The 16,005-nt window shown below is 41.6% G+C and overlaps 1 long non-coding RNA gene across 1 annotated transcript; it reads right to left on the bottom strand.

The window, feature by feature from the left end:
- Positions 1-1,240: 1,240 nt before the first annotated feature.
- On the bottom strand, positions 1,241-14,761 carry LOC144587981 (uncharacterized). The gene is made up of 2 exons (XR_013543251.1): positions 12,853-14,761; positions 1,241-12,476 (listed from the first exon to the last, which is right to left on the bottom strand). It is a non-coding gene; the product is annotated as an uncharacterized LOC144587981 (long non-coding RNA).
- Positions 14,762-16,005: the final 1,244 nt, after the last annotated feature.

Genomic DNA, 16,005 nt, shown 5'->3' with positions numbered 1-16,005 from the left:
GGGGAATTCTTTTTCGCATAACTACAATTTCGCTTAACAGTGATTTTCCTGGAACAGATTATCGTCGTCATGTGGGGCACCACTGTATTTAAATTTGCATAGCTGGCAGGGGGATTCTGGGGTTTGTAGTCTAAAAAATAGCAATTCTGTTCTCTTATGGCATCTGAGCCCATCAGTATAGGGAGGAAGACAGTCACAAGTTCACTGCATTTCTTTCACTGCTATCTGATTTTTCTCCCCTTATGTCCTTGTTTCAGCTGCTGTTGAGAGTCTTTGTTCTAATCTTACTTTCCGATTTGTACACTTTTTGTGCATCTGTCCTAAATAAGTGCATTTATTTTTAGGGGTATAAATCCCTGCTTTTCTGCTCCTCAGAGGAAAGGATGAGGAATTGGATGGGGGGGGGGATCCTTTCTTCCAGGCAAAAGCAAAAACCGCAAAGAGCAAATGTCCTTAAAATGGAAGGATTAAACCAAATAAAAGAGATAACCAAATAAAACTGGGGTGAAAAGTTTCAATGTAATGCTTTAGTCACATGAGTGGAATGAAATGATACACTTATATCAGGAGGGGTAAGACGCTTAATTTGATTTGGAGCAGCTACCATTTAGTTTTCATTCACGAACAGGATTAGTTAGCTTTTCTCATGTAGGAGCTTATATGACTAAACTAAGGAGATATCATACTTGGGACAATCAACAAGAAATTCACTGGAAAAGACAATAATGCTAGGAAAAGTGAATGGCAGTAGGAAAAGAGAAAGACAGAACATGAGATGGATTGATTAAATAAAGGCAGCCTCGAGCTGAAGGTTGCAAGACTTAAGGAGTCGTTACAATGGGATGTTTTGGCACTCATTAATTCGTAGGGCCATGATGGCATGGGGGGGCCCTTGACAGCAGGAAATGACAGCGATGAATAGCACTCCTTGTTTTGAACACTGAACGGTGGTTTCAAATGCTCAGTCCACAAGGCCCCCTTGACTTTTTCTGCATTGACAATGTGGTGGAATTGCCAGCACAGAAATCTTTCTCGGGACTTCTTTGCCAGAATGCTTTTCTCTCGTAAGCAAGGCCATCATGGCCTTGACCATTTGACCACAGCTGCAAATCAAATTAAGTGTCTTATCCCTCCTAATGTGAATGTGGCAGTACATTCTACCCTTCTGCGTGAAGCTGCTGCATTACACTGAAATACTGTTATTCACCCTCATTTTTTAAAAAACTTGTTTTATATATTAGAGTTTATGGACACTTGCTGGTTGTGGATTTTGTTGTTGTTGGGCCTGTTGGCTTTACACATGGAAGACTGGAGATGCCCATGTTTGATGGCCAACACATGAACTTGGTTGGAACGTTCTCCTTGCCTCACGATGTTTTTAAGTGCTAGTTGGATTTTGTTCTTGTTTTTTTATACACCAATTGCAAAATTTTGAATGAATTGCAAAATTGTGCACAAATTGCAAAAAACTGAACACAAGATGGATTGAATAAATAAAGATAGCCTCCAGATTTAATTTGCAAGAGTATCAGTAAGTTTATGCAGTTTGCCTACGTAACTGAAAATGACAATATTTGCCATCTCCTGTGGACTTTTAAGAATCAGAAGAATTAGAATCTTTATTTTTAAAAATGATCAGCCAGTCCTTCTCTGCTCTCTGCCTTGTGTGGGCTTGCTGGCTGGGGAATCTAGGAGATGTAGTACAAAAACACAAACCTACACTTTGCAAATCTGCAAAGTCTTTGTAAAATCTTTGTAAAATCTTTGCTAAACCTTTGCAAACCTAGGAGATGTAGTCCAAAAACACAAATCTGCACTGTGCAAAATCTTTGCATAAAAAACACAAATCTATTATGTAGTTTGCCTCAGAGCACTTATGCATAAATTGTAGACATCTTACTTTCACTTTGGACTTGAGGGATCTCTCTGGGCTGGGAAGTCTCTCATTGATGTATCTGGTACTGTCAAGACAGCCTAAATAAAGGAGAATGAGGGACTGATGGGTGTTCATCACATCTCTAATGTATGTACTCGTTCTCCTTTACTTTCACAAACCAAAAAAGTAAAGTGTGTTGCTTATATTGCACTCCTTTAGGCTTAATGAATTTTCTGGGTGGTTTACAATTTAATTATGTGGGGTACACGTTGCCTTTCCCAGTGACCTGGGCACTCAATTTACTGACCTTGGAAGGATGGAAGGTTGAGTCAACTTCAAGCCGGCTACCTGAATATCCTGGGATCAAACTCAGGTCTTAAGCAGAGACTTCATTGCAGTGCTGCAGTTTAACCACAGCACCAGACATTTTCCCCACTGACTAAAGCATATTTCTGTATCTTTTCTTTCTAATTCTACACAATTTAGCGCCACATTTTAAAGCGCTCCCAAGTGCTTCCTTAAACATCGCAAATGTTGCAGATTGTCAAGGTGACGAAGAAGTCTTCTTGCAATCCGTCCTGGGACTTGTGAAGCTGCTGCTTTTGTTAAAGCCATTAAATCCCACAAAATACATTCCTAGCTAGGTTAGGGAATTAACTCTATACTCCAAAAAAGGAAAACTGGCCGGCATGGTCCTGAAGAACAATCAAGGGACAACTGCTCCTTGAGATAGTTTCTACACTGCTTATTCACAGAGTGAACTCAGTTTATCAGCGCTATTTCTGTTTATTAGTCTGGGTGCCTGGCATGGCCTTAACTCCTCAGTTAAATCCTTGGTACCCAAGAGGAGATTGTTCTTTGCCTGAATGCTGGAGAGTTGCCAGCGGCCATGGCAGGCAATACAAGTGATCCAATACAACAGACAACCCGTGATATATGTTCAACAATCCATGTGCTAGGATGCAGTCATTTTAAGAAGGGAGGGGGGTTAAACCTTGAATTGCATAAGCTGATAATGAAAAGGATCGCCTTAAAATTCATCTGTAAGATCTAAGATTTTGCAGAGTTTTCTTTTTCTTTTCTTTTTTAAAAGCCAAAGTCAAATGTTTTACCATATACTTTGTTTTATAGACATTTCATCATGTCTTTGGTATGTTCTCATTATGGAGACTTTTCACAAGTGCACAAAGCATAACCGAGAAAATACACCACAGCTGCAAACTAACTTTTGGTGTACAATAGTCTCAATGTCGGATTCAGAAAGATTTCCTGACCCATTCAAGCGGAGCACGGTGATGTGGGGAAGCCGGGCCCTGCATGTCAGTGTAATGTTCACTGCGTGTAAACCACCTTACCTCGCACCTAGGGGCACCTTTCAGCGAGGCTGGCGTAGGCGCAGCGGGAGTATCATGTCCCCATGTTGCTAACCCACATTTAGATTAATCCACTGCCGCACGAGGGATGGAAAATAAATTTGTTGGTTCGCATTTCTCTGTGGAAATATCCATTTTGCACTACTTGTGATTGTCCGTGGGGCGAAGTGTGTTTCTTCAGAAATCTAGACGTTTCCGAGGTTTGTGATGCATTCAACAAATAGAAATGCACATAAAACCACTTTTTGAAAAAGCTTGTATGTAGATATCAGGAAAAATATATTTGAAGAAGACTTGCACATTAATATCATCATCGTCTTCTAAGAACTGCAGAGTTAAAAGGGACCCTATCGATAATCAAGTCCAGCCTTTCTCAAGGAGACACAGCATCCTCTGGATCTGCTGCCAGATACCTATACCACTGAGGTATCTAACAGCATTAACATACAAAATACAAAAATGTGTATATTTAGGTATCCATAAAAATCTGCATACCATTTCATACAGGGAAAACACCCTTCTGGCAACCTGATATGGAGCTTGGGCAGCTACGGTCTGAGAAACAATACCAAAATGAGAGATGTGATTTTGCGCTTCCATGTACAGTACAGCTCCTTCATGCCAGCTCATTGATGCTATACTCGGAGTGAATGTCTTTATGCAGAGAGGATCTAGATATTTCTATGATTTGTTGTTGTTGTTGTTTAGTTGTTAAGTCGTGTCCGACTCTTCGTGACCCCCATGGACCAGAGCACGCCAGGCCGTCCTGTCTTCCACTGCCTCCCGGAGTTTGGTCCAATTCATGTTGGTCACTTCCGTGACCCTGTCCATCCATCTCGTCCTCTGTCGTCCCCTTCTCCTTTTGCCTTCACATTTTCCCAACATCAAGGTCTTTTCCAAGGAGTCTTCTCTTCTCATCAAATAGCCAAAGTATTGGAGCCTCAGCTTCAGGATCTGTCCTTCCAGTGAGCACTCAGGATTGATTTCCTTCAGAATGGATAGGTTTGTTCTCCTTGCAGTCCAGGGGACTCTCAAGAGTCTCCTCCAGCACCACAGTTCAAAAGCATCAATTCTTTGGTGGTCAGCCTTCTTTATGGTCCAGCTCTCCCTTCCATCCATCACTACTGGAAAAACCATAGCTTTGACCATGCTATGCTTTAGGAAGACAAAAATCCATTTGCTCCTGCAAAGAATGACTCAGACAGAGGATAATATTGTGGCAGGTGTTATGACAAGGTTTCCAAAATGATCAGCAAGAGGAACTGGAATGTGCCTTCAAAAATTAAGGACTGCTCTCTGTGGATAAACTACATTTCTCAGGAGCTACTTCCAGGTGGAAGGAACTAGCAAATATCCTCAAATGTAAGCATGCGTGACTGCAGACCAAGGTCAAGGTAATCCACGCTGTGGTATTTCTGATTAGTGTGCACAGATACGAAAGCAGGCTAATGAAAGAAGCTGACAGGGGGGAAAATAGACTAATTTGAAATGTAGTGTTGGACACTGCCAGAAAAACAAAGACGGCACTAGATCAAATCAAGCCTGAACTCTCACTAGAAGCTAAAACAACTAAACAGAGGCTATTGAACTTTGGATATATCACAGAATAATAATATTCAGTAAGAATAAAGCTAAGAAAAATGGAAAGCAGGAGATAAAGAGGAAAAGCAGAGACCTACTACCAACAGTTTCCTTTTCCTACTTTTTCAATCCTCAAATTCTTTTCTCCAAATTGATTAAGAAAAAAAATGGCAAATTTTAAAAACCTCTGCTCAGAAATGAACTACAAGAAATTCCATCTGCATTGGTCCAATTCAAGGAGGTATAGTCCTTCCCAGATTAGCCGGGAGAGGGTCATATGGCACCTGCCTGCCCTATAGCAGTTCACTATTCTCTTCAGCCACACCTAGACCTTGGAACTCCTTGCCAATGGGGGTCTTGTCTCACTCGCTCTCAGGCTGTCTCCCGTCACTGCACAAATGTCTTCCTCCGTAGGCGTTTAGCCTGCCGAGATGTTTGTTTCGTTCTCCCTGATGCGTCAGTTGGAATGTTTTATCTGTTGCTCCCTCCTCCTTTTTAAATTGTTGATGATTCTTGGATTGGATTACGGTTCCAGTGTGCCAATTTCACTGCAAGCTGCCACGAGCCTTTCCATTCATGGAGCATTCCTGTTTCTTGTTTTAAACGACGCGCTAGTAAACAAGCCATTGTTCCAGAGGTGTCACACGCTTCCTGTTATTGGTGTCTTTTGAGTGATACAAAACTCAGGGGAGATTTAATTAAATTGTGGAGGGAGCCCTGCCAAAACTTGAGGGGAAGGGATGGCTTAGGCATCCGGCTGCAGAACCGGAGGTTCGAAGTTTGATTCCCCGCTGTGCCTCCCTGACAGGGTCTTGACTTGATGATCCATAGGGTTCCTTCCGGCTCTGCAGTTCTGAGATTATTATTATTATATAAAATTAGAAATCGGGAATTGAGTGAGCGGTGGGTGGGATTGAGAAATCAGGCAACAAAGTTGAGGAGGAAGGCCGGTTACCTCTGCTGCAGCTCCCTCACAGACAAGGGCTAAGCCTCCGGACAACCACCGGCGGTTCTGTTTTGCATCACAACTTTGAAAAGTCCTCGGAGAGCCGTGTGATTTATGTGAGGTCTTTTCGTTTGAGGGAAATAAACCATCCGCCAGACCTGAGTGAAACCAACACCACTCCATTTTCTCGTGGAATCAGGATTTTACCCCCCATCTGAGGAGGTTTTGCTTTGTTCCAAGAAAAACAAGGAAGGCTTTTTGCTCACAGATGCTTCCTCGTCCATTTCTGGAGCAGGGCTGCTGGGAAGGGTTCTTGCCGTTTTTCCCCTTTCAAATTGTGTGACAAATTTCGCACTCTTTCACTGGCCCAAAGCTAGCGAGAGACCAAATTGCAGTCTTTTCTGGTAGATTCATAGCGAGAGCAGCTGCGAGCAAAGCCAACAGTAATACATTCATTTGAGGAAAAGATATCCCCACCCTGTTTCCTTTAATGAGGTTTTTTGGTCGTTCTTTAGGATATTTTTTTTAATTTGAAGAAATGCAAGAATCCCCAATGACATCCACGTTCTTCTCTCTGTAACTTGATAAAGGGGAAAGAAGTTTAGTGAAAACTTACATGAATTATAAAATTATGAAATAAGAGCCTGTTTGGGCCAATGGACAGAATGCTTAGTTAGGATCTGGAAGGCTTCAAGAATTACTGCCATCAGGAAGATGATATAGATCTATTAAACAAGGACAAACAGATTTAAAAACAGTTTTTAATCCAAGGGCGACGACTTTGCAAAATTCAGTCAAGATTTAATCTGATTTATTGTAGGGTTGCATGTGAATGTATTTTGATGCTGTTGTATTATGTTGGAAATTGCAAGGAGTTTACATGGAGTCTTAGCTGAATGAGTGATACACTGTCTGGATAGCAATCTGGTGATTTTGTTGCACATGCAATGACAATAAAGTGTTATTCTATTTTATTCTATTCTAAGTTCTTCCTCTCTGGTGGGTTCAAGTGTGTGTTGGAATTTTAGCAATTTCACATGCTACCTTTAGTAAGTTGGGTGAGTGGGACCTCTCTGGGCTGGGCTGACTGTCAATCAGTCCAGTAATAACCAATTGTTCCTTCCAGGCCTCTGATTTCAGAGAGCCCCACCTCTCTGCTCTGTGTCTGTTTCCCTCTCTTAGTCTACAGTCAGTTAGACTGGTTCTCTGCTGGCAGTTAGTCTGTAGTTGGTCAGTTTTGTTGAAAGCAGTCAGTGTGAGTCTGTTGAGGCCTGTTGTTCAAAGCAGTCATGTTTGCTTGCTGTTATTTGTTCAATGTAAGTAAATTAATCACTTTTATTCTTTCTATTATTATCAGATTGAGTTATTGAGCCTGTAAGTGCCAGTTAATGAAAAAACTATTCTAGGGAAATTGAAGCTAATTCTCCTCTGTGAATCCCTGCACTTTTGCTGCACCGCTAGAGCAAACTGCAACAGTGTGTTTGCCAAGTCACTTTCTCAGACTCAGTTCTACTATGTATGAAATGGGCGTAATGAAAATGCTATATCCCTTCGCGCGTATTGTAAAGGGACAATTAAAGCTTCACCAGAAAGCTGTCCTCTTGACCAGTTGCCAGGACATGATGATTTGGCGCAAGAGAAGAAAAAAGTAAAATAACATTGTAGTTGTGAGCTCTTCATGGTTTTTAATGCCATCTTCAATCCTTTTAAGGAGAAAGGTGGGATAAAATATTTTAAATAAATTTAAACAGATAATGGTTCTGTGTATGAGGCTGGCAAGCACCTGCATGTATACTAAAGACCTGGCAGATGGGAGCTGTATTTTTACGAAAGTATATATACGAAGGATTTGAAAATCTTTCTATAGGTCCCCAGATCCCACCAGCAGTGAGTCTGTGTTTTCTTTCTACGCTGAAATCTTTTTACATATTTTGCCTAATCTGCATAAATTTTCTCCACTGGCTGAGCCATATTTGTGCATTTTTCAATTAAGTGTGCATTAACCATTTGCACATCAAAATAATGTGCATTTTTCTGTGCATATCCTATGCATCAGAAACATTCTGATGAGTAGAGAAATGAAAGTGTTGGATAGTGTCCAGCAGGATTGACAGAAGGAAGAGTCTCCCAGAGTGAAGGACATATGTAGTGAAATGCCAACAGGTGATGTAATTTCTGCCTGTCCATCACAGAAGCTCAAGAGGGAGGAGCCAAAGATAGAGCAGGAGGGGCGGACTTAGAGAGACAGTAGGGGAATGTGAAATGGCAGTTAGGGTTTAGGAGAGAGCAGGAGAGGGTTGATGAATTGAGCTGAGACTGTTAGGAGAGGGAGTTGAGAAGGTTAAACAATATTGAACAAGCACTGTAAGAGAGATATTGATTGAAAGTATATAGAAGTTTTGGAATAAAAGTGATTGCATACATGATCCAATCCTTGTTAACACCTGATACAGTTCATACGTGATTTACCTTTATGATTTACTTGACAATAGAAGAATGTTTGTTAATCAAACCTCTGATTCCTAAGTTCAATAACCCTTAATGTTGGCAGCACACGTGTATAACATAATTGGTATTAGGTGAATACCTGGTGGCAGCGTGAAGGAAATAGGGCGTGATCCCTTGTGAGGGACAAATAAACAGGGGCTACAAGGTAGATCGCCACACCATGTAATAATGGGCTCAAGCTACAGGAAGATGCATTCGGTCTACCTGGGGATCCACATGGAAACTGAGCTACACATATTGTCCATGCACAACTTATACTAAACATTGTGAAGAATTTTCTGATTTTCTCAGAAGGTGGTAAAAACATAAGAAGAGCTGTACTGGATCAGGCCAAGGACCCATCTAGTCCAGCTTCCTGTATCTCACCGTGGCCCCACCAGATGCTTCTAGAAGCACATGAGACAATGAGATCCCTGTCTCCTGACCCCCCTCCCCTGCATCTGGCAATTTGAGTGAGCTATCCATCATTAGAAGTTATGGCAGAGATTGATGGAAGCTGTAGCTGTAAAACCTGGTATCAGCAAAGAGCTGGATTGATAATGTTTAAGATCTTTTTCAATCTTACGATTCTGAGTTTAGGACAAATGACCAGCTAGCCTTTGTGTGGTCACTTCCACCTTATAGAGGGAGGTTTAGGTTGAAATCCTAGGTACAAATTTCTCAAAGCAGGCCTGTCTTTCTTTTGATAAGAAAAAGAAGCACTGAATTTTTGTGAAAGCCTTGTTGCCCTAAGAGCCTTCGGGGTGGAGAAAACATATTTTCTGTTTGAAGGAATGGATATCTGCAAATACCCAGATGGAGGTCATGCTCTGTTGGCAGACTTTTAGCAAACAAAACAAAGCAGGTAGAGGTGTGAGGGTCGAAACAGGGACATATTTTGCATATAAAAATGCTGTATCTATCTCAGAAGATACATAGTTCCGGGTGCTGAAAATACAAATTGGAAGAAGTTCAGAAGAGGGCAACCAGGATGATCAGGGGGCTGGAAACCAAGCCTTATGAGGAAAGACTGAATGAACTGGGCATTCGGAAAAGAAGACTGAGGAGTGAGATGATTGTTGTTTATTTGTTAAGTCGTGCCTGATTCTTCGGGACCCCATGGATCAGAGCATGCCAGGCCCTCCTGTCTTCCACTGCCTCCCGGAGTTTGTTCAAATCCACGTTGGTAGCTTTGGTGACACTGTCTAAGTATCTCATCCTCTGTTGTCCCCTTTTCAAATATCTGAAAGGTTGTCCTACAGAGGAGGGGCAAGATCTGTTCTCCATCATCCCAGAGTGCAGGACACACAAAAATGGACTCAAGTTAAAGGAAGTCAGATTTCGGTTGAATATCAGGAAAAACATCTTAACTGTTAGAGCAGTACGACAGTGAAACCAGTGACCTCGGGAGTTGGTGAGTGCTCCAGCACTGGAAGCATTCAAGAAAAACTTGGATAATCACCTGGCAGATACGCTCTGATTGTATTCCTGCGCTGAGCAGGAGGTTGGACTTGATGGCTGTATAGGCCCCTTCCAACTTCACTATTCTATGATTCTAGGATAAAAGAATGAAAGAAAAGTTCTGCTAGATAGACCACACGGCTATTTAGTCCAGCATTTTGTTCCCCCAGGAGCTGCCCAGCAGATCTTGGATCTAACTAGTTGCCAATTAACAGTTACCTGTAACTAGTTATTTCTTCAGGTTAAAAAGTAATGTAAGAAGTAATTACAAAGTTGTTATCTTGTTTTCTCCAAGGCTGAATGTGTTTGTGCTCTTTCTATATACAGCCTAGAGCCTGTGTAAGGTACACAACAATTTCCACAGTTCAACAACCCAGTGTGTGAAAAAGTGCTTCTTTTTCTCTGTCCTGAATCTCTCAAATTATTTAGAGGTAGGGTGGAATTTAATCTGGTTTGCATTTTAATAGAAATGGCTTTAATTCGAACTTTCCAAACTAATAGGCAAACTGGAAAGCAATTATCCCTTGTTTTTCACACTTCTCTCAGTGCTGCTGTGCAGGCCTCTTATTTTTTTTTTTTTTAAAGGGTATAAAAACATGTAAATTAGAGAAAATTGTATACAAATGAGCATATGTCAAAAGGAATTGCTTGCAAAAAATGCATACATTAGGAAAACTGCATACAAAAATATGTTTATTCAGAGAAATGCATATGAATGTTTATGCAGACTGCTTACTGCCACTGACAGAAACAAACTGATGTGGAAACAGAATGGGACAAACTTTTGCTCCAAAAAATTTGGAAGTTATGTAAGCAAAACAGACAGATGAATTCATCAATTTCAAACTGCATGAAAAGTTTGCGATGCTTGGTGTCCTCCTGAAGGGTGGTCAGGGAACAGGGACTGTGTTGTTATATTGTGCAGTAAGAACTCCATCGTAAGAGAACCAGGACAACTTTGTCTCTGAGATCCAGCTTTAACAACCAACCACACAATGCCGTGGAAAGAGAAACCATTGTATCAGGAAGGAAGCTGTAGAGTTAAAAGTCATGCACTTAATGAAAGACCTTTGATTGGTGGAAGGAAGCAGGAGGAAGCATGAAATGAGAACCGTCAAAGTTTTTGAGGTGAAGCCCTAGACTCAAGACTTTGGCAGAAGGAAGGAAACCAAACCAGGTGAAAGGCCAGACAACGGTGAAGTGAAACAGAATCAGGGATATCCTGACTCCAGAAGAAATCGAATCCATGAAATGGACAGGCTGGCTTAGATGGTGAGACCCTTAGAAGAGTTGGGTGCCAGAGTGACCAACTGAGAAACACAGACGGAAAGAAAGATTGAAAGCAAGAGATACGGGATTATTCTAATTTTTTTTCCCTGCGTGCATTTCCTCATTGCTTGGGGCCTCCCTTCATTTTTAATTTTCTTGGTCTGGAGAGAAGCATAGAGAAGAAAGACTTTGCCAGAAAAGACTCTTTTTTGAAGAAAAGAGTACTGGAAATGGAAATGATTAGCTGGCCAGTCACATTTGGTGCCCCATGATTAGATCATCACATCATAGAAGAAGAACATTCACTTTTCAAATACACCTTCAGCTGGTGGGCCATGACCCACAACCATGTCACAATATGAGCTAATGTAGGTGGGTTACGCCAGCATCATAATCTTTTTGAACAGGGGAAAATATGAAGAAAGGAAGTGATATGATTGGCAGGACGAAAGAAAGAAAGAAAGAAAGAAAGAAAGAAAGAAAGAAAGAAAGAAAGAAAGAAAGAAAGAAAGAAAGAAAGAAAGAAAGAAAGAAAGAAAAAGAAATTAGTTATTTTACTTTATTTATTTCATTTTTATACCACCCATGTGGCTGAAGGTAGGCTGAAGGTAAACTACTCTGGGTAGTTTACAAGAAGAAACACACAATAAGCATGATTTTAAAATACAAAAATGCAAAGAAAACAAAAAAAAATCTGCTAAAATAAAATTACACAATAAAATTAAAATACATATTACATAAACAGCATTCAAAGTGGTGGAATCGGGTTATGTTAAGGCTAAAAAGATTCAGCAGATTCCACCAGTGTAATATTTTGAAACACCTGCCTAAATACGTAGCAGGGTTTTAAAAGATTTCTTGAAGATCTCCAGCAAAGGGGCCAGGCAAATTAATAAATGAAAAGAAAGGGGTATAGAAACAAAGGAAAGGCCAGGGAAAGAAAGAAACATCAGTAAAATGGGCCAAATATTCTCTGATATAATATTTGCTCTTAAATTTCACGTTGCCGAAAAATCCCCACCTTCATTAATATTCATTTCACTCAATTTTTTTGTTATTATGGCAGAAAGTTTCAGTTCCAGAATGTTCTGTTCCTCTTATTCCTCTTCTTCTTCTTCCCATTGTCTCTTCTCTGAGCCCTCACCGTTCGTGGCAGGGCAATGTTCTCTCTTTTTATTCAACCAGCTGTAAGATCTGCTTGATTTGGTTCAAAAGCATCCACGGCCATCCTTTTCTGTTAGCACCTGTAACATGATCTCTGAGATCATACGGACCTTCCAGCCAGTTGAGTTAACCAACAGGAAGGCCAAATGGAAAATGGATGGTGAGGGTATGCAAGCAAAATGATGCAAGGAAAACATGGAAGAAATCAAATGCATTCACAAGGATTTGCAACAGCTCTTGATGGAAGACAGTGCCAAACTCTTGGGAAAACCGGCACTGATGAAGGCAAATGGGTATTCCCAGTTCTTTTAAAAATATTCTGTGGAAAGAAAGAAAAGAGAGAGAGAGAGAGAGAGAGAGAGAGAGAGAGAGAGAGAGAGAGAAGGCCCAGTTTCAAGTTAGGGTTAAACATTTGTCATCGGTCTGGGAAGTTTAAAGGTTTGGAAAGCTCTGATGAATTGAGGAACAGAAGATACTGCAAGAGCAGTGTTGCTTGTCTTAAGCAACAAAAGTAAACCCATGTGATGAAAACTAGGCTTGATACCTCCTCAGCACCAAGACGGTTCATGTTCCACGCTCGGCAAAAATCCTGCAAATTCGCGCCAACCATGCAGACATTCGTGATATGCTTAAACACGCCCAGTTTCTATAGGTTTCAATTTCAGCAAGCATGCATATTCATGATGGAGACTTACCTTTCCTTCTGAGAGCCGCTGTTGTCTAGTTTCCCAGCTAGCAGCCAGACTCCAACAAGCTGTCAAAGCAAATAAAATGAGATAACACTTCGGCAAATCTTGAGAGGTGAGTTTGGCTGTCTTCCTTTAAAAGGAAAATTTCAGATTGGCTCCGCGATGTGACGGGATGAATTTGCTTCAAATCTGATGCGTCCAGCAAGTATTTGGGTAGGGTTTTAATCCTACAGCATTTTGTGAATTAATCCTAGATGGGTTTTCCTTGACTTGCCAGTGTTATGACCTCTTTTTCCCTCTGTTCGCTTCCACAGTGCTCAGAGACATTGATCCCAATAGAAAAGAAATGAAGGGAGAGGTTTACCTGCCCCCTTCCACTCCACATGAGGGAAATGATATAATCGGGAGTGTTTGGATTTAAAAATTAAAATAATTTGGGTTTGCTCAGCAAGGTTCACACAACGTCAGCTTCCATCAGGCCGATGAGAAACAGAGGCGCTTTGGGAGTGAGGGCTTTGACAGCTCTTCCAAAGAACGCCCTCTTTGCTGGCTGAGATTGTCTTTATTTTCATTTTTCTCTTCCCTGTTTATTGTTTAATTAGAAGGAGGGTCCCCCCCCATGTATGCTAAACAAATCTGTTTGCATTTTTCCAAAAGGTGATGAACAATGAGCCTGCACTACTTCCCATTGGAGGCTGGATTTCGGCTGGTTGTTTTGAAATTCCTGATGCAGATACATCTGCTCCAGTCCTTGGTTAAACAGGACATTTTTCCTGGCCACTGAAGTTCAATTTATTAAAAAAAGAAACAAGTGCTGCTTATATATGGCCCCATAACACTTAGAACACTGTCTGGGTCATTAACAATTTGATTATGCAAGCTACACATTGTGCCCCCTCCCCAGCAATCTGGGTACTCAATTTGCTGACCTCAGAAGGATGGAAGGCTGAGCCAGACTTGAGTCAGTTACCTGAATCCATTGGGATCGGACACAGGTTGTGAACAGAGTCTTAACTGCAGTAATGCAATTTAACCATGGCGCCCTGAGGCTCTTAATTGCCATAATAATAATTGTCATAGGGGGTAGTAAGTCACCATTTTGCATGTGCCATGATTCCAAAGGTGAAAATGAAAGCTTAGGATATTAGGATATTAGCTACAAAACTTAGCCTGCCTACCTGCCTGCCTGCCTGCCTTCCCACAGCTTTTAGATCCTGATGGGATTGCAAACCGACCTCTCCCCAAAAAGCAGATACCCTTAGGCTGATCTGTAAGGTTACCAGATGTCAGACTGCCCATGTCTAAAGGAGTTGTTCTATTTCTCTAGGTGGGGATTTAAATCATAGTTTGAAAAGAGTGCTATAGAAAAAAAGAAGCTTTCTTTTACTGTGTGTGATGACTTCCATGTTTGGAGATCCATCTTCTCTTGCTCCCCAACTGGCACTAGGACTCACCAGGCCAGCACAATGGGGTTTGTGTCTTCTTCTTCTTCTTCTTAGGATCCTTCAGTCTCGAAAGACCATGATAGTGTGCTCTGTATGAGTGTCCTCTCCAGAGCACGAAGCGTGGGTAGAATAATATGGAGGATAGGCTGTTACCCAACCAGCAAATCCCTCCTCTCCTCGTCGCTGAAATAGTCCAATGGAAAGGCAAGAGCTAATACAACTGGTTCCAGCGACGTCACAGGAGTTGACAGAATGACACAAACTGCCTCTGGGACTCTGGCTCCGGGTTTTGCCTCGAGGTTAACTCCTGAAGCCTTTTCCATCAGTGGATATAGCCACAAGGCAATGGAAGTTTGAAATCGGAGTTTTCCTTCTCCTAGATGGGCTGCCTTCCAAGGCTAAAGAACCCCACCTACCCAGTCCAGGTGGATCCCGTTTAGAACTCTCCACTATGACCTGTCCGTCTTGGGTGTCCCTGCACAGCATAGCCCGTAGCCCTTCTCTGAATTACTCAAGCCCCTTCACCACGACACGACAAGCCGCCTAGAGTGGTCTATTGACTAGATAGGCGGGATATAAATAAAATAAAATTAAAAAAAAGGCAGCAATCCGTGTGTCTTGCATGTGCAATAGATATTGCAAGGTAGTATCAGAAGTCAATAGTGTTTGATTCAGTCTCTTGTGACCACACCGCACACAAATTGCACACAAAGGACTTCACCCTGCGAAATCACACATATGCACCAGGTCTCAGGTTTTGGATCTCGGGGAATAGAAGGCTACAGACTTGACAAGTGACAACCTGACTGGTCTGCTCCTGTGCCATTCGCAACTACTGTATCTGAGTTGCAAAAAACTGCAGAAGAACATTCATGTCGAAAGCATGGAAATATGCTGGGCCTTTCGAACAATTGTTCCAATTGGAACAGCAAGGGTTGATCTTATAAATGGTGGCAATCTTTTCTCTGAACGATGGATGAAATTTTCTTTGAAACTTGAAAGCATGTAAGAAGTGCATGATAGCATTGTAGAACTCAGTCGAGTTGCAGAATAAGGATTCCTAGCAGCAGCAGCAGAAAAGCTTCAATGTCACTGTTTTCCCCTATAATTATTCAAATTAAGAGGTTACTTGCACATTTGCTTAATGTTGAATAATTTATGCTGTTTGCAGATTTCAACCTTTGTTGCCCTAGAAATTCGGACTATCCTAGCGAAAACATTTGATGCATTTTCAGTGCAGAATCCAACCGTTTCCCCCTTCTTTCAATTATTTTGTTCATTCGTTCATTGACACTGGAGCCAGAGCGGTGAGCAAAGTGTGTGGCCAAACCAACCATGCATCATGACTATAATACAAGATATTCGTGCTTTCCTTAGAGTCTTAATAGCTTTGGATAAGCATATATGGGCTAAAATCTAGTCATAAGTCACAACTAGAGATGGGCATGACCCAACAGTTCATGCCAGTTCATATTTTATCTAAACAGGTGTCCCAGCACTTCCTAGACCTGCCTCCTCCAGTGGTTGGCCACTCAGAGACAATAATAATCCAACTTCCTCTGGGTGCTGTCTCTGAGTGGATGCCCGCCAGAGGAGGCGGGGCTAGGAAGTACCAAACACCAGTCTGTACGAAGCACGAACCAGCACAATCTTCTAAACCAGTGATTTGTGCCAATCTTTAGTCACAACTAAAGAAGGCCCTGTGGCGGAGTGT

This window comes from Pogona vitticeps, chromosome 3 (assembly GCF_051106095.1).
Source record: "Pogona vitticeps strain Pit_001003342236 chromosome 3, PviZW2.1, whole genome shotgun sequence".
Classification (NCBI taxonomy): Eukaryota; Metazoa; Chordata; class Lepidosauria; order Squamata; family Agamidae; genus Pogona; species Pogona vitticeps.
The sequence above is the reverse complement of the archived record's forward strand: the minus strand, read 5'-3'. Positions and strand labels throughout refer to the sequence as shown.